This window comes from Apodemus sylvaticus, chromosome 3 (genome assembly GCF_947179515.1).
Source record: "Apodemus sylvaticus chromosome 3, mApoSyl1.1, whole genome shotgun sequence".
Classification (NCBI taxonomy): Eukaryota; Metazoa; Chordata; class Mammalia; order Rodentia; family Muridae; genus Apodemus; species Apodemus sylvaticus.
The window spans coordinates 113,433,545-113,451,349 of NC_067474.1; positions in this window are offsets into that span (position 1 = coordinate 113,433,545).

The following is a 17,805-nucleotide window of genomic DNA, read 5'->3' on the forward strand; positions in this document are numbered from 1 at the left end:
CACAATTCACCATCACCAGGTTCTCTCTGCCCTCTCCTCAGGAATTCCAGTACTGGCTCCACCATCCAGGGCTTTATTCTCTCTGGATAACCCAGTCTACATAGTAACAGAGGCACAGTGAAGCAGGCTGTGCCTGGTATTTCCTCAGAAAGGAATTACTCAGAAGGCTTCACAGCAAAGTTATGAATACCCATTAATAGTTCTATTCTCCATTATAAGTGATTTATGGTGAAAGAGCTAAGGCTTAGATATAATGATGATAACGTACATGGTTATAATAATAATTGTTAGGTGCACACTGCCCTGTACTAATGCTAGGGATGCTTACTTAGTGGTCATGACAGATGGGCTACATCCTGCTCATGGACTACAGGCTCAAGGGCACGAATCCAGTACATAGCAGGGTTTGTCCAACTACATGGAACAAGTTCTTAAGCACAGAGTGGAAGGTCCCTCTGGGCTCCAGTTTCTGTAACTGTCTGTGAAACAAGTTGTTTGGAACCTAAACAGAAAGGGAAGAAACCAGACATTAGCAAAGGTGCTTGGAGAGATGACTTAGTGTTAGGAGCACTGGCTGCTCTTCCAGAGGGTCTGGGTGCTATTCCAAGCATCTACATGGCAACTCATAGCTGTCTGCAACTTTAGTTCCAGGGGAACTGACATCTGTCTCTGGCCTCCATAAGCATGTATACACACTGACGTATATACAGGCAAAACACCCATAACATAAATGAATTAGCTGTTTTTAATTTTAAAGATCAGCAAAGGAAGGAGTCTAGACTTGGATTCTGTCACAGACTTCCTCATGGGGTATCAAGTGACTATTAAAATATAAGCATTTTCAGGAGATGCAAAAGGTCCATAAATAAATTTATTTGCTAAAGAGTGGGGAAAATGCAGTCTTAATCAATAAAAATGCAATTAGGTTTCAAATAACCTTGAAAGGTTGCAAGGAGACTTGGGGTGTTTAACAGCTGTTTAACAGATAGTAGCGGTAGAGTTACATGGTCATCAGTTTTATGCACAATGTTATTTGTAGAACTAGCACTCTGTCAAAATTTCCATTCTGAAGACATATTTTTGAGCCAGAAACAAGGGATTGGGGTTGCCAATTAATTTTGTTTCCCTGTCATTCACTGAGTTGTATAGAACTGGCATGAATGACACCCGTGGTTCCTGCCTGAATAACCAGGGAGCTCTATCTCCTGGCCAGTGGAGCATTTCCCCACAGCCAGAGGGATGCCACTGCAGCAGCCTTGGGTGGAGAGCCTGTATCCAACCCAGTCCTTCCCCAATGGCAGGTGAAACACATGAGCATCCCCAAGACACTGGAAGTCTTCTCTGGTCCTGTTTTCAACCCTACACCTCCAATGGCAGAAGAGTAGTGGCCACAGGAGAAATAAGCACCCAGGACTGGAATCTGCTTAAACCAGCCTTCCAGGTGATACCCCACAGACTCCACTCTGCATTTTGCTTGTTTGTGGCAGGGCTGGCTTCATAGCCCAGGCTGGCCTCAAGTTCTTTATCTTCTCCTCACTTTTCTCACTACTAGGATTATAGGCATATGTCAGCATGCCTGTTCTTACATACTTTACCCCTGTGTTTGTATAATACGTAGAATATTTATTTGCTATATTTGTAATATGAATGTTTATTTTGTATAAATTAAGTGTAGGTTCCACATATAAAAGACCGTAATTCTGTTTTTCTGAGTCTGCCTTGTTTCACTTAATGTACTGAGTCCCGGGCACATCCATTTTTCTGAGAAAATCCTACTGCGTGTAGGTGCTACAGCTTCGTTATCCATTCAACTTGATAAGCATATGGGCTGCTCTTATTTCTTGGGTGTTGCAACTGGTAGAACAGCAAACATGGAAGTTGCATTATATTCCTTTGGGCATATATCCAGAAGTCGTATGGGTAGGTCTTATTGCCGTGTCTGTTTTAGTTTTTGAGGAATTTCCATATTCAATATGGTTTCCATATTGGCTGCACAAGATTGCATTCTTCCTTGCATTGAGTAAGTTCTCATTCACGTTCTCACTAGCATCTATTATCTGATTGGAAAACGATGGAATTTTCTTTCTTTCTTTCTTTCTTTCTTTCTTTCTTTCTTTCTTTCTTTCTTCCTTCCTTCCTTCCTTCCTTTCTTTTCTTTTCTTTCTTTCTTTCTTTCTTTCTTTCTTTCTTTCTTTCTTTCTTTCTTTCTTTCTTTCTTTCTTTCTTTCTTTCTTTCTTTTTCCCCCCTGAGACGGGGTTTCTCTGTGTGGCCCTGGCCATCTTGGAACTTGCTCTGTAGACCAGGCTGGCCTGGAACTCAGAGATCCCCCTGCCTCTGCTTCCTGTGCTGGAATTAAAGGTGTGTGTCACTAGTACCTGGCTGAGAAGGAATCTCAAAACTGTTTTAGTTTGCATTTCTCTGATAACTCCCAAAAGAATAAATATAGCCAGTACATACTTGAAAAGGTGTTTAAATTCCTTACCTACATATTCAGTTCATTGGCTGAGTTTATTGACTGGATGGTGTGTGTGTTTAATGGTTGAAGTTTTAAAAACTGAATATTAATTCCCTGTCGAATGACACATATCTTTAATTCTTTCACCCTATATTTCCTTCCGTCAGTTTCAAAGTTTCACATCTTACTCTAGGTCATTGATCCATTTTGAACTGATTTTTATGCCGTGAAGGTGGAATTGCCTTTAATCTCTGACACGTGGAAATCCAGTTTTCCCAAAGCTATTATTCTGCTGAGATCTCCTGAAGAGTTTGTTAATGTGCCTGTACCAGCTGGTTTCATGAACCCATCTGAGAGTTTCCAATAAGCAAAGAGATGCTGGTGTCACGACCCTAAGCGGCACACATGGGACCGGTGTCTGGTTCAGAGAGGGTGGGGAGGGGCCCAGCTGACCTTGACTAAACTCCAGAGGAGCTCCAGAGGTTGCAGGTGGTTTGCTCTCGGGCAAGTCTTTCTGCCTTCTGACCCAGCTCCGCTCAGAAGGGAGCTCTGAAGAACTCCTCACTACCTAAGGCTGTTCAGATGACTGTGGCTGTTCTTATTGTTTTGGGTATCTAGGTGTACATGCTTGTGCGTGTCCCCGTGCATGTGGAGGAGAGAATGCTGGGTCAGCGTTTCTGTCACCCTTCACCTTACTGTTTTTGAGACAAGCTCTCTCACTGAATCTGGAGCACACCAATTTGACAAGATTAGCTGACCGGTGCCCCCTGGGGAGTCCTCTTGTCTCTGTCTCCTCAGTGCTAGGATGACAGGCATTACCACACCCAGCTTTTTACAAGGTGCTGGAGATCCAAACTCGGGTCCTCATGCTCCGAAGCAGGTACCTTTCTAAGTGAGCCTTAGCCTCAGCCTGTTGTAGTGTTTGCTTATTAGAGGCTGTCTGTCTGTCTGTCTGTCTGTCTCTTCTTCCCTCCCTCCCTCCCCCACCCCTGTCTGTGTGTCTGGGCATCTTTCTCTCTCTCTCTCTCTCTCTCTCTGTGTGTGTGTGTGTGTGTGTGTGTATTTAGATAGGTCACTGTGTAACCCAGACCTCCCTGGAACTCACTCTGTAGCCCACACTGACCTCAAACCCAAGGCAACTCTCTTGCCTCAGCCTTTCAAGTGCTTGGGATTCCTGGTATGAGCTAGCATGGCCAACTACAAACCCATTAAACTGTATTTGGCATGTCGAAAACACTGTTGTTCTTGGAGGGAGGGGGCAGAAGGAAAACAGTAGTTCTCAGCAATTGTTGGCTGCTTTGTCCTTCTTTACGGACGGTGTACCGGACAGCAGTAACTGTTATCTCTCGCTCTTATCTGGCCCTCCCCTCCACCCGTACTGTATATGTTTTTCCTAGGTGGAGATTTGGAAGCCAGTGTGCAGGCAAGTATAGGAAGTCAGTAGGAGTCACAAAGACCACACAGGCTGGAACCAATGTTGCAGTGAGGGCTTCTGATGGACTTTTACTGGGTGGGTGGAGTCATACGTTGGTCCACAATTGTCCAAAAGGCCTGGGTTGAGGGAAATTGGTGGGTTAGAATGGCTAAGTGGCAGGCTAACTTCAGATGCAAAGTTAGGGACAGACAGACATGGCAGGGCCTTCAAAACAGGAGCCCAAGAGAAGAAGCAAGGCCCTGTTTCTGAGGTTGTCAGACCCCTGGCAACCAGGAATGAAGCTGAAGTGATGAGGACTGCATCTCCTGCTCCTGTCACACAGCCACACCCCAGAAGGACACAGCGTTGGCTCAACTAATTATCCACGTGATATGTTTTGAGGGCAGCGAGTGGCTTGAAATGTAGTCCGTGGGATGTACTAGAACCTGTGAGAGATTTTTTCCCTTTGGGGCTATTCTTCTTTAAGAGAGGGAGCTATGTTCAACACAGAAGAATAACTGGCCTGTTTCTCTTGGAGCACTGCCAGCACACAAGGCCTCCTTTTCTCTGCCACCAGCAGGCATTTGGCATGTGTGTGAGGCCTGGGGCCTGCCCAGCATACTCACCCACTTGTGCTCTGGAGGACCTCCACCTCTGCCTACAGAGCTAAACAAAAAGGCCGTCTTCACCACAGCTCCTTGGAGCATGCGACTTCCCTCTCCAGAGCCAGGGAGGCCCCAGGGGACATCTCCCCACTACTGTTAGAGATGGTGACGAAAATGTTGCCAAAGCCCATGAGCCTAGAGTCAAATGCTGAGCTTCAAAGGCCAAGCTCCGAGAAGTGCAGGTTCACCCGGCTCTCTGAAACAGCGGCTCAGACACCGGGCCAGGTTCTGTGGGACACGGGAGAATAAGATGTGGTTCTTGCCTGTAAGCAGCTGACTGTCCCAAATGGGAAATCGAGACCCTAAATAAGCACTTCTGGTACAAGAAGGGAGCGGGCGAAGCTTCCGAGAGTGAGGAGAGCACACAGACATCATTTGAGCTGGCTTGTGAATGATGATTGTGAGTTTGCCAAACAAATGGGGCAGAGAAGAAAGCATGCGGTGCCTTCAGATGCTCCCAGTCCTGGCCAGCATGCAGGGCCGCAACTGATGACAGAGCAGGCAGGGCTGGAAGTCTGCTCCACGTGGCCCTAAGTCCTTTAGCAGAAGAGGGATAGGAAGGTGGAAGGGACTGGGATGAGGGAGTTCTGTGCCCAGACACTAGCTTTTTTCAGAGTGTGCCACAGATATGCAGTGTCCACAAGTGGTTTGGGGAGGGGGAGAGAGTAGTGAGTCCAGGGAGTTTGAGCAGACTGACTCTTCACTACATACTCCTTTTGTTGTTGTTCAAGGGAACAGTGGCGATATATTGAAACATTATTTATTGTTATTGTGTGTGTGGGTGTGTAGATTCAGATATGAGCCTGCCATGGCACATTTGTGGAGCTCAGAGGACAATGTCTGGGAGTCAGTCCTTCCGTCCACTGTCTGGGTTCTGGCCGTGAAACCAGGGTTTCTGGCTTGCCCAGCGAGCACTGTTACCCACTGAGCGTCTCACGGATCCAAGGGCAGCCACGATCCAAAACACAGGCGTAGGCATACAAGGCCTTACGTGTGGCCTGGGCCCTGAGGGTGGCCTTTGCCGTCCTGGATCATTTTCTGCTTTGCCGCAGCTAGGGAAAGGCCTCCGGGGCTCTCTCTGCCTGGCCAAGCAGCCTTTATCATGTACAGAGAACACAGTGAGCAGGTTCTGAGTAAGAACAGAGAGAAGCAGGTTCACGAGGCATAAGAAGTAGACCAGCCTGCGCAGGTAACTGGCCCAACTCCTTCATTTCACTGAAAAACAGAGGAAGGGATGCTTACTGCCTGTCCAAATGTAGCTCTGGACACCCACGAAGGAAAAGTTTCTTCATTCTAGTCGAGAGAGCATAATCTACCTCTGGTGGACACAGGTCCTTGTCTCCTCCCAGTCACCTTAAGACTAATCACCTATTCAAGGGACTGTTCCACCAAATACTATGCTAAAGAGATGGGAGGAATATTTAATCCTCTGGTGAGATAATTTACTTTTCCTTCCTAGAAACTCTGCCCCCAGATCAGCCTCTGTGGGGCTGCTGGGGGGTTGTGTTAGGTCTGTCCACCTTTCTGAGCTCTTTCTCTTTTTCTTCTCCTCTTCTTCCTTTGGATGCTGGCCAGAGCTTAAGTGTGCTTTCCCTGGTAGTTTGGGCTGAGTCTCATCCCCACCACGCGGCTGCTTACAAACCGTGCACTTTCTCACTTCCGGGTCTCCATCTCCGTCCTCCCCGAGGCGGCTGAGATTTCCATCTTGCCTACCCTGAGGTTTTACTTTTAAACACTTATAAAATGGCCTCTGAGCTTTCCTCTGAGTTCACCCTTAAAGTCTTCTAGTGAGATGAAGACTCCACAGCAGTAGCTGGGTGCTTTTAATTGTTTTATCTCACGCTTCACAACAAAGCAAACGTGACTCAGGAAAAGCGTTGTAGGGGGAGGATTGTGCCCCAGTTAAGTGTTAACCGTTAGACGAGACGGTCTCAGGAGTAGGGCTCTGGTGGGTGGAATGGAGCCTTGACTGGGATGAAGCCTCCTGCCAGAGTTTCTAGAGAGCTGCCATGCCCTCCCGCCATGTCAACACACACACACACACACACACACACACACACACACACACACACGCCAAATCTTTAATTCCAGGACTCCAGCCTTTATCGCTGAGAGAAGCAAACTTCTTTTGTTTTTAAGCCCCCAGCGTGTGGCAGTTTGTAACAGCAGCCCAAGTGGACCCAGCCAGAGGTTACACAAACCTCAGCAGCTGGAGGAGCTAAGACTTGAAGCCAGAGGTTCTGGCCACGGGGTCCATGGCTTTTACCCACAGGCCAGATAGAGGGGAAGTTTCAGGAGGTGGGGAAGGAAGACTCTGAAAGTTTATCTCTGGCAAGGAAAAGCAAGATGGAGAGACAGGGAAGTGAAGACTTTGAGTGTGAAGACTTAGACTGTGTCTAAGCCACACGGTATCCACCTTCTCTTAGGAGGCAGAGGGAGGCGAAGGTAGAGAGAGGGGTCTGGTAGGATCTGGGAACTTGGGGAAAGCAGCTGAGGTTTGTACCGGGCGGTGAGGTGAATGGGGAGAGAGGTCCTTGGGACAAATATGATGGGGTCCTGTAGCAGATGAAGCCAAAGGGCACGGATTTCACCTCGATCTTGTCCTGAGTTAGGGAAATGGGACAGTGACGCTTAACCTCAAAGGACTCAGGGGGGACCTTAGGGCACAGAAGAGGGTACACATAGCAAGGGAGGGAGCTGGGAAATGGGGAGTGGGGGTCAATAGCCTGCCATCCATGCTAACAAGCACAGTAGGCAAGGAGCATGCAGCTGTGGTGTGACAGTGAAGTCTGGTGGCTTGTCACTCTACCCAAGGCACTCATTAAAAAGGGCCCCAAAGCTTTCCAACGCTCATGGGTTTTCTTGGTTTAATAGTGGAAGCCCATAACTCTCCACCGGTTTCCTGTGCCTGTAGCACTGAGAGGCAGCTAGCCTCAATAAAATGCTCCGCAGGTGGGCTTCAAAGGCTTGGCGTGAAACATTGACACATGCCTCTCTTTCTCTCTCTTAATATCGAGTATATATTAAATCACCTTGGATATATCAGGCTAAATATATTTACAGTTAATTCTACCCGTTGTTATTTTGTGTTCTATTAAATGCTTCGGAGGAGACCCAGTCTGTACTGCTGTTGGTTAAGCTGGCCTTCCAGGCAATAGTGATATTAAACTCAGGCTAAATGCAGGAAGACGTAAGCAGGAGCTTATGTGAACACAACTTTCAGCTCTTCTGAGAGAAAGGGGATAGAGCTGGTAAGGTTTGACAGGAAATGGGAAGGAAGGGCCCAGAATGAGGAAAGGGGTCCTCTGGGGTATGTGAAGATTACATGTGCCACTGGATGTCAGGGCTAGGAAGGCACCACATGGCTACCGTGAGTCCAAATGTCTAGAAGAGATCCACACACAGACTCTGGTGACCGACCATAAGGACTGACCCTGGGGACCACTTCTGATTCAAACTCCGCTTTGGTGTCCTGGCTTCTTACCAGGCCATTCACAGCAGACTTCTGCTACTTCCCATCCCCCCAACCTCCATCCCCTGTCCCCCTCGGGCCCCTGTGCTCTGTTTCCTCCCCTGACCTGAGTGCTAACCCCTCCACTGTTTCCACCAGTCTCTCCCAGAACACCAATGCCAAACACATCCTGCCTCCCAAAGAGTTTTCCCTGGGGCCAGTGAGATGGCTCAGCGGGCAAAGGCACTTGCCATTAAATCTAAAGACCTGAGTTTTGGGTCCCAGAACCTGCTTGTTGGAAGGAGAGATTTCTATTTCCTCAAATTGCCCTTCAGCTTCTGCACGTGCGCTGTGGCATACTTGCCTACAAACATACATCATGTACATTACACAACTAAAAAAAAGTCCCCAACCCCTGAGTGCCTAGAGCTAAGACTGACCCCCTCCCCCACCTCCACCCTCACCCCAGTCCTGTAGGAGATGTCTGGTAGCAATTAGGACGGAAGCAACATGATACAGCCTGACTCTTGTGGCCTGCAAGCCAGGAAGTCTAGATCTTAACTCAGATCTGCCTGCTGGTTTTTGTTGTTGTTTGTTGGAGTTCACGGCATATCAAAAGTTCTTGGGCTTTAAGGTCTTCACTCTTCGGTTTCATAATACTGATTTAAAACTAGTCTTAGGAGTGGCATTAATGAGGTAACGGAAGCAGAGTTGCTTTGTTAAAGGAGTGACACACCAAAGAAAGGGACTGGGCTGGAGAAATGGCTCAGAGCCTAAGAGTCACTTCTTAGAGGGCCTGCACGTGGTTCCCACGCAGGCAGCTCACAAGCACCTGTAACTCCAGCTCCGGACATCGTGGCTGCCCAGGGCACTTGCACACGTATGCACACTTGTGAAAACGAATTAACTGTAATAAGAATAAATTTTAAAAGGAAGGAAAGTTACTGTTGGAATCTAACTGGGGAAAGGAGGAGGTGCGGAAGAAGGAAATCAGGGGGCAGGACAAGGTGCCGCAGAGAGAGAGACAGGACTCTCAGGGCACTCAGGCTCTGGTCCCCTAAGGGGTCAACTTTCCATCTAGTAGAAAAGCACCCCATACCCGACTCCAAGCGCCAGCAAAGGTAGGACAGGCCTTTCCATCAGAGAACAGATACCTGGCTTTGGGACCTTTCCTTCCGCTGAATTTAAAAAGCGGGGGAGGGCGGCTGTTCCAGGGAAAACACCCTAAAAAACACCCTGAATTCTGCTGCTAACGAACTATTTGAGATTTTAAGTCTGCCCAACACCATAAGGAAGATTTTGTATGGTGAAAAGTTATAATTCCACCCACACTGGCTCTCCCAAGCCCGGCCCTCCCCAGTTTGGTGAACAGTGGAGAATGTGGAATCCCAAGAATGGAAGATGTAGGCGGGGTTTGCGCATGCGCTTGCCTCGTGCAGTGGGCTGGGATCGCTGAACCCCAGAACTGCCCCGAGGCCAGTCACACTTTATTTTAAAACTTTGCTCTGGCCCTTTGAAGAAAGGAACTCTCAGCCCCATTTTACAGAGGAGGAAAACTGAGGCTCGGAAGGGTACAATCCAAAGCCCACTCCTCCCAGCCAGAAGTGTTTCCTGTGCAAGACATTTTTTATACAAGCTTGGACATGATGAGTGACCTGTCAATGGCTCAAGATAGAGCATCAGAGGATACAAGCAGCCGCACAGTAAAGCCCCGTTTTGATTTATAAAATGTCCAACTGCAGATCAACAACTATCTTTTCATCCATCCACCCATCCATCCATCTGTCCCTCCCCCTTTCCTCCGCCCATCCATCCATCCATCCATCCATGCATTTTATCTAATGGACAGAAGTGCTCTAAGTCTACAGCAGCTCCAGACTTTCCCATAGCTCCACCCACCAGCTCTTTACAGTTTGGTTTTTTTCTCCATCGTTTGAAATATTTGCCGTGAATTGATATGATCAAATGTCCCCGCCCCTCGCCCCGCCATTTGCATCCTTCTTGGAGCCGCCTTTCCACTTCCTGTCCAGCCAGGCCCCAAGGCACCCGCCCATCCACCTCAAATGCTTTTTATTGACAATTAAACTTTCTCCAAAGACTGGTGGCATTCACTGCCCAATCTGATAAAGGGATCACAATGGCCGTCCTTTGGAATTTCCTTTCTCCTCCCCTGTAAAGAATTAGTTGGCACTTTCTGGGCACATGACACTGATTCTTGAGTGATATTGTGCAAAGATTTCAGGCAAGCCGAAGGGCTCTGGGACCATAGTTATGACGCGAAGACCCACTGCACGACCTCAGGATACAACTCTGGGGATTAATTCAAGGCTGCCATTTCCATGCTAGGTTTTTTCTTTTCTTTCCTCAGAAAAAGGCAAAAACTGTGGACTTATGTAAAATCTGTTTTTTAAATGTTGACTGAATTCTCTTTTTTAAACATGTTGTACAGATCAAAGTATACTGCATGACATTCTCAAAGAATTAATAAAAATAGTTTTTTAAATACTGTACAAGCAAAGAAATGCCACCAGGTGAGGCCCACGGTGTCAGAGGTGGGAGAGGGAATGCAGTCTCGGCCACAGTTCCAGCCTGACCGCCAGCGTCTCTGCCATAAACACACCCCATCCTCACCTGTCCCCGGGCAGCCTGTGCCTCCGCCAGCCTGTGCCTCCGCCAGCCTGTGCCGCTGCCAGTACCTCCCCTGCCCCACTAGGGCCTCCTGCAGGGATCTGCTTCTCCAGCACCTCTATTCAATTCCTAATTCCAGCCTCAGTCAACACCGCCTTTCCCAGGGTCCCCTTAGAAACTGCTCCAGGGGGCTGGAGAGATGGCTCAGCCATTAAGAGCACTGACTGCTCTTCCAGAGGTCCTGAGTTCAAATCCCAGCAACCACATGGTGGCTCACAGCCATCAGTGATGGTCACCCAATGTCTTATGCTGCGTCTGAAGACAGCGACAGTATAACCACATATATGAAATAAATAAATCTTAAAAAAAAAAGAGGTACTCTCTATCAGTACAGAGTTCCAACATTAGCCAGATCTGGGCTGAACTCCTGCGTCCCTCCACTTAATACTCAACAATGTTAAAGCAATTATTTAATCTCTTGGAACCTCATTTGGCTCAGCAACATGATGAGAAGAGTAACAGTGCTACCTTGTTAGGTAGTTGGTAAAGGTCGATTACTTTTATTTAAGGCCTTGGTTCGAATGTGTCTGAAACACATCAACCAGCCTCCGAAGGGAGCAGAAAGTGGGTGTGGTGCCGCGTGCCCGGCACTCCGGAGGAGAAATGACCAAATGAGGGTCTGAGGCCTGTCAGGGCTCCATAGTGAGACTCAGTCTCTAAACAAGAGAATACAAACCCCAGCCTTCCTAAAACGCTGCTGTGTGACTCTCCTCTCTCCTGGACTCTCACAATCAACATCTGGCCAGTCTCCTGCTCCCCCTTCCCCCACCCCATGCCTCCCTGCATCCTCTCCATTTCAGAACCACTTCCAGGATGCTTCTTCCTAAGGCTGGCGCGTGCCTTTGATCAAGTGCATCATTAGTTCCTCTGCACAAAATCTCTAAGGCTCAGGAAGCCAACCCTTCCCCGGGGTGACTGTTTCAGTGGGCTGCCTTGCAAAGTTATCCCAGCTGGGCCTGGTGGGTCTGTGGGCTGCTGGGAATGGCTGAACAAGTTTCCCCATGTGTGCCTGCATTTTGAAAATTGACTTCGGGATGTGCATCAAAGTCTTCTACCCAAAGCACAAACCGAACCTTTGAGAATCCGCCAACTATTAAATGGAATTTACTACCACTCAGGAATGCCTCCCGCTAGCCAGAGAGAGACAGATAAGTCTATGAAAGGTCAGGGTGAGAGACTCCTCTCAGGACTCCTGACTATTCCTGCATCCCTTAGGTGAAGCCTACGGACCCTTTCTCAGGGCCCATAAAAGAAAAATATATAACTTGACTACAAAGAAAACCAATATACATAAAATATAATTATTACAATTTGAAAAACCAAGTGTGTAATACAGCCTTATGTATTTTACTTTATTAATACATTAAATCACACATTTTAGAAGCTGATGCAGCAACCACTGGCATCTCAAACACAACCAACATAAATAACATTTCACAGTATCTTTAGCAACTAAAATATAATAGGAAACGAGCTGTTCTTTTTATTGGAGGCAGTGTCCCGAGGACTGAGCACAAACTGTGGTTTGTTGCCAACGCTGACAACTGAAAACAAAATGTCAAGTGAAGATGTCACCATCCCCCAACCCCTCCCCCCCCCCCCATTCAAGTTCACAGACTTGTCTTAAATTCTGTAAATGGGAATTTGGGGTTGTTGACCCCAGGATAAACATCCACGTTCTAGCTTACTCTTATCTTGGAAGAGTCGTCCTCACACCCCCTCTGCCCTAAAGGCCCAACCCTGCAGATATAGCCCTTCTAGCCTGCCCCAAGCCCAGGCTGCCTGACCCAAGCCCAGGCTGCCTGACCCCTGCCAGGGCCTGGTGAAGAGTACTTCCCAGGAAGTGGGTGGGGTCAGTGGCTGGAACAGGGAAGGAGAGGCCAGCGTGGGGTGCACAGTACTGCTGAGCCGAGCCCAGCCCGTGGCGTGGCGGGTCCCTCACCACAGCATCGCCTGTCTCAAGCCTGGGCTTAGAGGTCAGCACTGCTTAACCTAGCCCCTCTCTTCCTCCCTCTTCTGCCTTCCACGGCAGAAGAGCCCTTCCTCAGTGTAATCAGCTCTTAGGTGAAGGAGGCTTAAGACCCCTGTAATCTGCCTGGCTCACAAGCTCTGGTAACCGGTGACACCATTTGCTCCTCTTCCTCCTCTTCCCCTCCAAACCCTGCAGGTGGCTTGTGACCTTTGATATTTATTTTCTGAAAGAGCCCATGAATGACAAATGAAAACAACATGTTAAAAAATTCAAACACCTGGAGTGTGTGTGGGGGGGAGGATTGAGAGGGAGGAGGGAGGGAAACTTCCATTGGGCTGTAAAGTAAAAATAATTAGTTCAGGAAAAAAGAAAAAAAAGAAAAAGAAATTCGAGCACTTGCAAGGTAAAGGTATCTGCCATCAAGTTTGATGACTTAAGTTTAGTATCCGTGTTAGGAAAAGAGAGTATGCCATGGCACTCACTGGTGAACACACACACACACACACAGGCAAGCACATAAACACACACAGGCACACACATGCACAATGCACACACATGACACACACATGTGCACACACATGCACATGCATGCACGCACACACACATGTGCATGTGTGTGCACACACACACAAAATGCTCACTAAATAAATCAATTGAAATGCAATAAAAAGTCAAACAATAATGATAAAATTATATCAAGAATGATAAAATGCCCTTCCTCCCAACATCATAACTGGTAAGTGTAGACCTGGCCAAACTCTATATTCACCTGATGGCCGCTTTCCATCTTCATGAAACAAAGTCTCCCATGCCACAGCTCTCTGCCCCTTGTCACTTGATGTCAGAGGCCCAGCCCAGAAATACATACTAAAGGGAACTCAGCAGACACAAATATACATAGTCATATGCACATACATGCATGCACAGATGCACAGATGCATACACACATAACATGTACATGCAGACTCACATGTTCACACATGTATATGCACACTCACAATACATTACACATGCTCATATATAATTGGTAGCCAATAAGTCTTATTTATTTTACTCTAGGGAAAATTGAGGAGGGGGCCTGGGTCTTTTTGTCCCCCCCCACCTTGCCTATGGCCCCAGAAAGCCCTTTGTGTGTTAGAAGCAGGCAAGACATTGGATGCTCCTAGGAGAAAATCCAGTGGCACTTTTTCTTGAAGCAGGAATACCTTTCCTCAGGACCAGAGAGCTGCAGCTGTCTGAGCATCACATGAACCACCTGCTTGAAATCCTGGGACCACATTTACTTCATTGGGAAACATGACAGGTGTATTTCTAGAGGAGGAACCCTCTTCTCTTTCATCTGTGGAGACCAGAAGCCATTCTCAGCCATGCCTTACAGAAGCCTTCAGTCTACCACGGGAGATTCTGAGGCATGGAGAAGCTAGGCTTCAGCTGTAAAGCACACAGCTGATTAGCAGTGTGTCTGGGCTTCCATTCCACAGTCCTTGGCCTTCAAGCCCCCTTCCATTTCCTCTACCACAAGAAGAGCACAGAGTGGTCCTCTCTGCCTGAGGTCCAGGGCTAGACAGCTCTGCCCAATCCCAGTGTTACTTCCAAGATTCCAAACACAGTGGCCAACCTTTCTACCTTTCATTTCCTCATGTGTGCACTGGAGATTTTGAGGAACCGACCCAAACATGGCTGTAAGGACTGAGGGTGCGGTTGGACATACATTTGCCCTATTCTCATGTCTAGTTGCTCCTATTTCACACCCAGAATTGCGTGCATCTGCAGCAGCTGTGTCTGCATGACCCCCCTGTACTGGCTGGTTTTGTGTGTCAACTTGACACAGGCTGGAGTTATCACAGAGAAAGGAGCTTTAGTTGGGGAAGTGCCTCCATGAGATCCAGCTGTGGGGCATTTTCTCAATTAGTGATCAAGTGGGGAGGGCCCCTTGTGGGTGGTGCCATCCCTGGACTGGTATTCTTGGGTTCTATAAGAGAGCAGGCTGAGCAAGCCAGGGGAAGCAAGCCAGTAACATCCCCCCATGGCCTCTGCATCAGCTCCTGCTTCCTGACCTGCTTGAGTTCCAGTCCTGACTTCCTTTAGTGATGAACAGCAATGTGGAAGTATAAGCTCAATAAACCCTTTCCTCCCCAACTTGCTTCTTGGTCATGATGTTTGTGCAGGAATAGAAACCCTGACTAAGACACCCCACAAATATAAGTGAGAAAGTACTATTATCAAATCCATTCACCACGAAGAGAGTCCAGGCCCCCTTTTCAGATGATGTAATACACACCAAGGTCAGCTTTTCTGGGTGTTATTCTTCTGCTTACTTGTAGGGTTGGGAACACACCACCAGTCTACAGTGCCAGCCCTGAGATCCGAGCTTTACGAGTTAGCATATTTTTGGATCCCCTACCTCCCAAGGCATGGAAGAATAAAGATGCTGCTTCCTGCTTCCTTTTGCTACAGAGCCTTGCACACACTCTTAAGAGACTAGAACCAGCACAGTGCCTGGCACATAACAGAGGCACGATGCAATTCTGATGGTTGAGTTGAACACATGAAGATGCACTCAGGAATGGGAGAGCCTGAAGCAAGAGTCTTGTTGTAAAAAAGCATGGGGTGACAGCAAGCTCTCCATCCCCTTCTTCGTGTGCTCTGTGGGGAACCCATAGCTGAGCCTCTGTTCTCATTGTCTGGCCCATCAGACCCAATCCAGGGCTCAGAGGTTAACTGAAGTACGCGTGCTCCTCCTCCAGCTGAACCAGATGTAGTAATGAACGTTGTGAGTCAGGAGAGGCAAACGGGGCAGGGAGAGGGCTCATTTGTCTTCTTAATTGCCAACTCTGCCCACAATAAGGCTTCCCCTCCTGTGGTACCTTAGGCTCATGCTGAACTGAGACAATCCAAGATATGCATCTTACAGTCATGAATTGTGGCCTTCACAACGTGCCAGGCATAGAGCGGGGCTGCTGCGTGACTCAGAGAGGCTGGGAATGCCAGCGGGAGCCTGAGAGTCAGGAGTTTGGAATCTTTGCTCTTACCTAGCTGTGGGAACTCAGTGGTTACTGCACCTCTCTGACCTCTGTTTTCTGGAAAATTACAGCCCCAAGGTTTGGGAAATGTATGCGTGACATTGTAAAGTTACATGCACTGGAGAAGAGGACCCGTAATTTTCATCAGATTCTCAAAGATGCATGTATGTGATCCCACCTCCATTCAAAATGATTAAATACTAGATGATTTCCATCCAAAAAATAATCTATTGAGCACTTTCTATGTGTCCTTGCTCTGTATGAGGCACTTGTGACTCAAATACAACCTGAGAGTCCTACTTAAGGGGTCCTGGGGTCACGGATGCGCATCACTACAGGCGCACATCCCGAGGCCACTGGAAAGGAAGGAAAGGCAGCGTTTAACTCGTGTGGTCAAGGAGATCGTCTGTGGAGAAGCTTAAGCTTAATGTTGAAGCCGGTGGCAGCGCGTGCATTCACCGCGTGAGAACGAGGAGGTGAGCAGGTGCACGGGTACTCGGGTGCACGTGCTCTAGGAACTGCCTCAATTGTAATTTGGAGTGGCACACAGCAGTTGCAGAAGGCCAGGGGAGCGGTAGGAAGGCAGAAATGAGGCTAGAGAGGTTGGCAGGGGCCAGGTCCGATGCTATGTGGCACCCCTCCCCACCCCACATCCTCTTTCCCATAACTTGGGTCGGATTGAACAGGACTGGACGAGCCACCACTTCCAACGCGTTATTTCCGTGAATGCTGAGCAAAGGTTTTGCAAGCTGCGGAGTTGGATGTGACGGCGGGAAACAGCATGGGAAATTTCGAACCACTGCTCTGAACTCCATGAGTTAAACGTGTTTGACAGTGCATTTGACCTAGACCGGAGCCTGTAATTGTCCAACATTGTGGCTGAGAAAGGAAGACACTGATTAGCCTGGGCAGGAGAAGGCAGTGCTGAGGGGCATGCCTATGGGGCTCTTGGTCCTCCTCAGCAAACAAAGGCTTTCAGTTCCTGCACAGGACTTGGCTGCTAGGCAGGGTCCTCTCACAGGCTGCTTCCATCTGAAAGTCAATCCACCATCTAACCAGTTAGCTTTCAGTCTTCAAACTGATTGCTCGGTCCATTCTCAGTTCTCAGGGAACCCAAGTTTAGAATCAAAGAACTCAGCAGAACTGAGACACATCACGCCTCCTTGAGGTAGGAGGTTGGACTTTAAAGGCAACACCAGAGTGGACCCCACGTCTGCTTCCTTGGGAAGCAACATGCTTTTCTGTGCCTTGCCTTGAGAAGCTAAGGAGCCCAATTCGGTTTGCTCAGGTAGGTTCTCTGGGATTGCACTTTAAACTAGAGATGCCTTCTCTCCTGGCGGTAACCCCACCACTGGCTGCAGGTGATTCTCCCCTGGCCCTGTTTGGTGCATAGGACTTTGCACAAGCCTCAGAGGTCATCCTTGAAATGGAATCGCCTCTATCTCCCGGAAATGCCCATGCCCATCCTACAAGTCTATCCCAGGGTGCTTGGGAAGTAGTAGTCTGGATTTCTGCAGCCCAGGGTAGCACGATGCGAGTAGGCTCCAGTCAGGTATAGAACGCATGGACTTTTCAGCTCCAGTCTGAAATTGGCCAGTCTGTGGCAACAAAGTTGTGGGATCGAAGGTTTGACCTTAGAGAAGATGGGGAGGGGAGGGGAGCTAACCAAAAGGCACGCTAGCTTGGCAAAGTATCCTCAGCCAGCACCTAGCACTCTGGCGCCTAGCACATGGATCCAGGGCAGCCCTCCTCCCTCTGGCCAAGGTCGCATCCCATCGTAGCTCTAGAAACTTCAGCCAGGAGGAGGGAGGTGAGGGCTGGGAACCAAGCGCGATGTTTTGCAAAATGAAAGAGACTCGGCGATCTGTAGGTAGTCCTGTAAACCAGCCGGGAGGTGCCCCCAAGTCCCGCAAGCTGCATTCAGGACCGCAGCGTCCGTCTGAGGACAACTGCGAGGGTCTGCACCACTTGAGTCTCAAGGACAACGAGGTCTCCTTCTATGGTCTCCTTAGTTCCCAGAGCTGGAAAGCACTAGCAGGTACCCTCCTTCCCCGACCCTCCGGACGCCCTGCTCAGGTTGCCGCAGCCTCTGCAGGGACGCGGCGCTAGCAGGGGTAGTGGAGCGCTGCGGGCGCA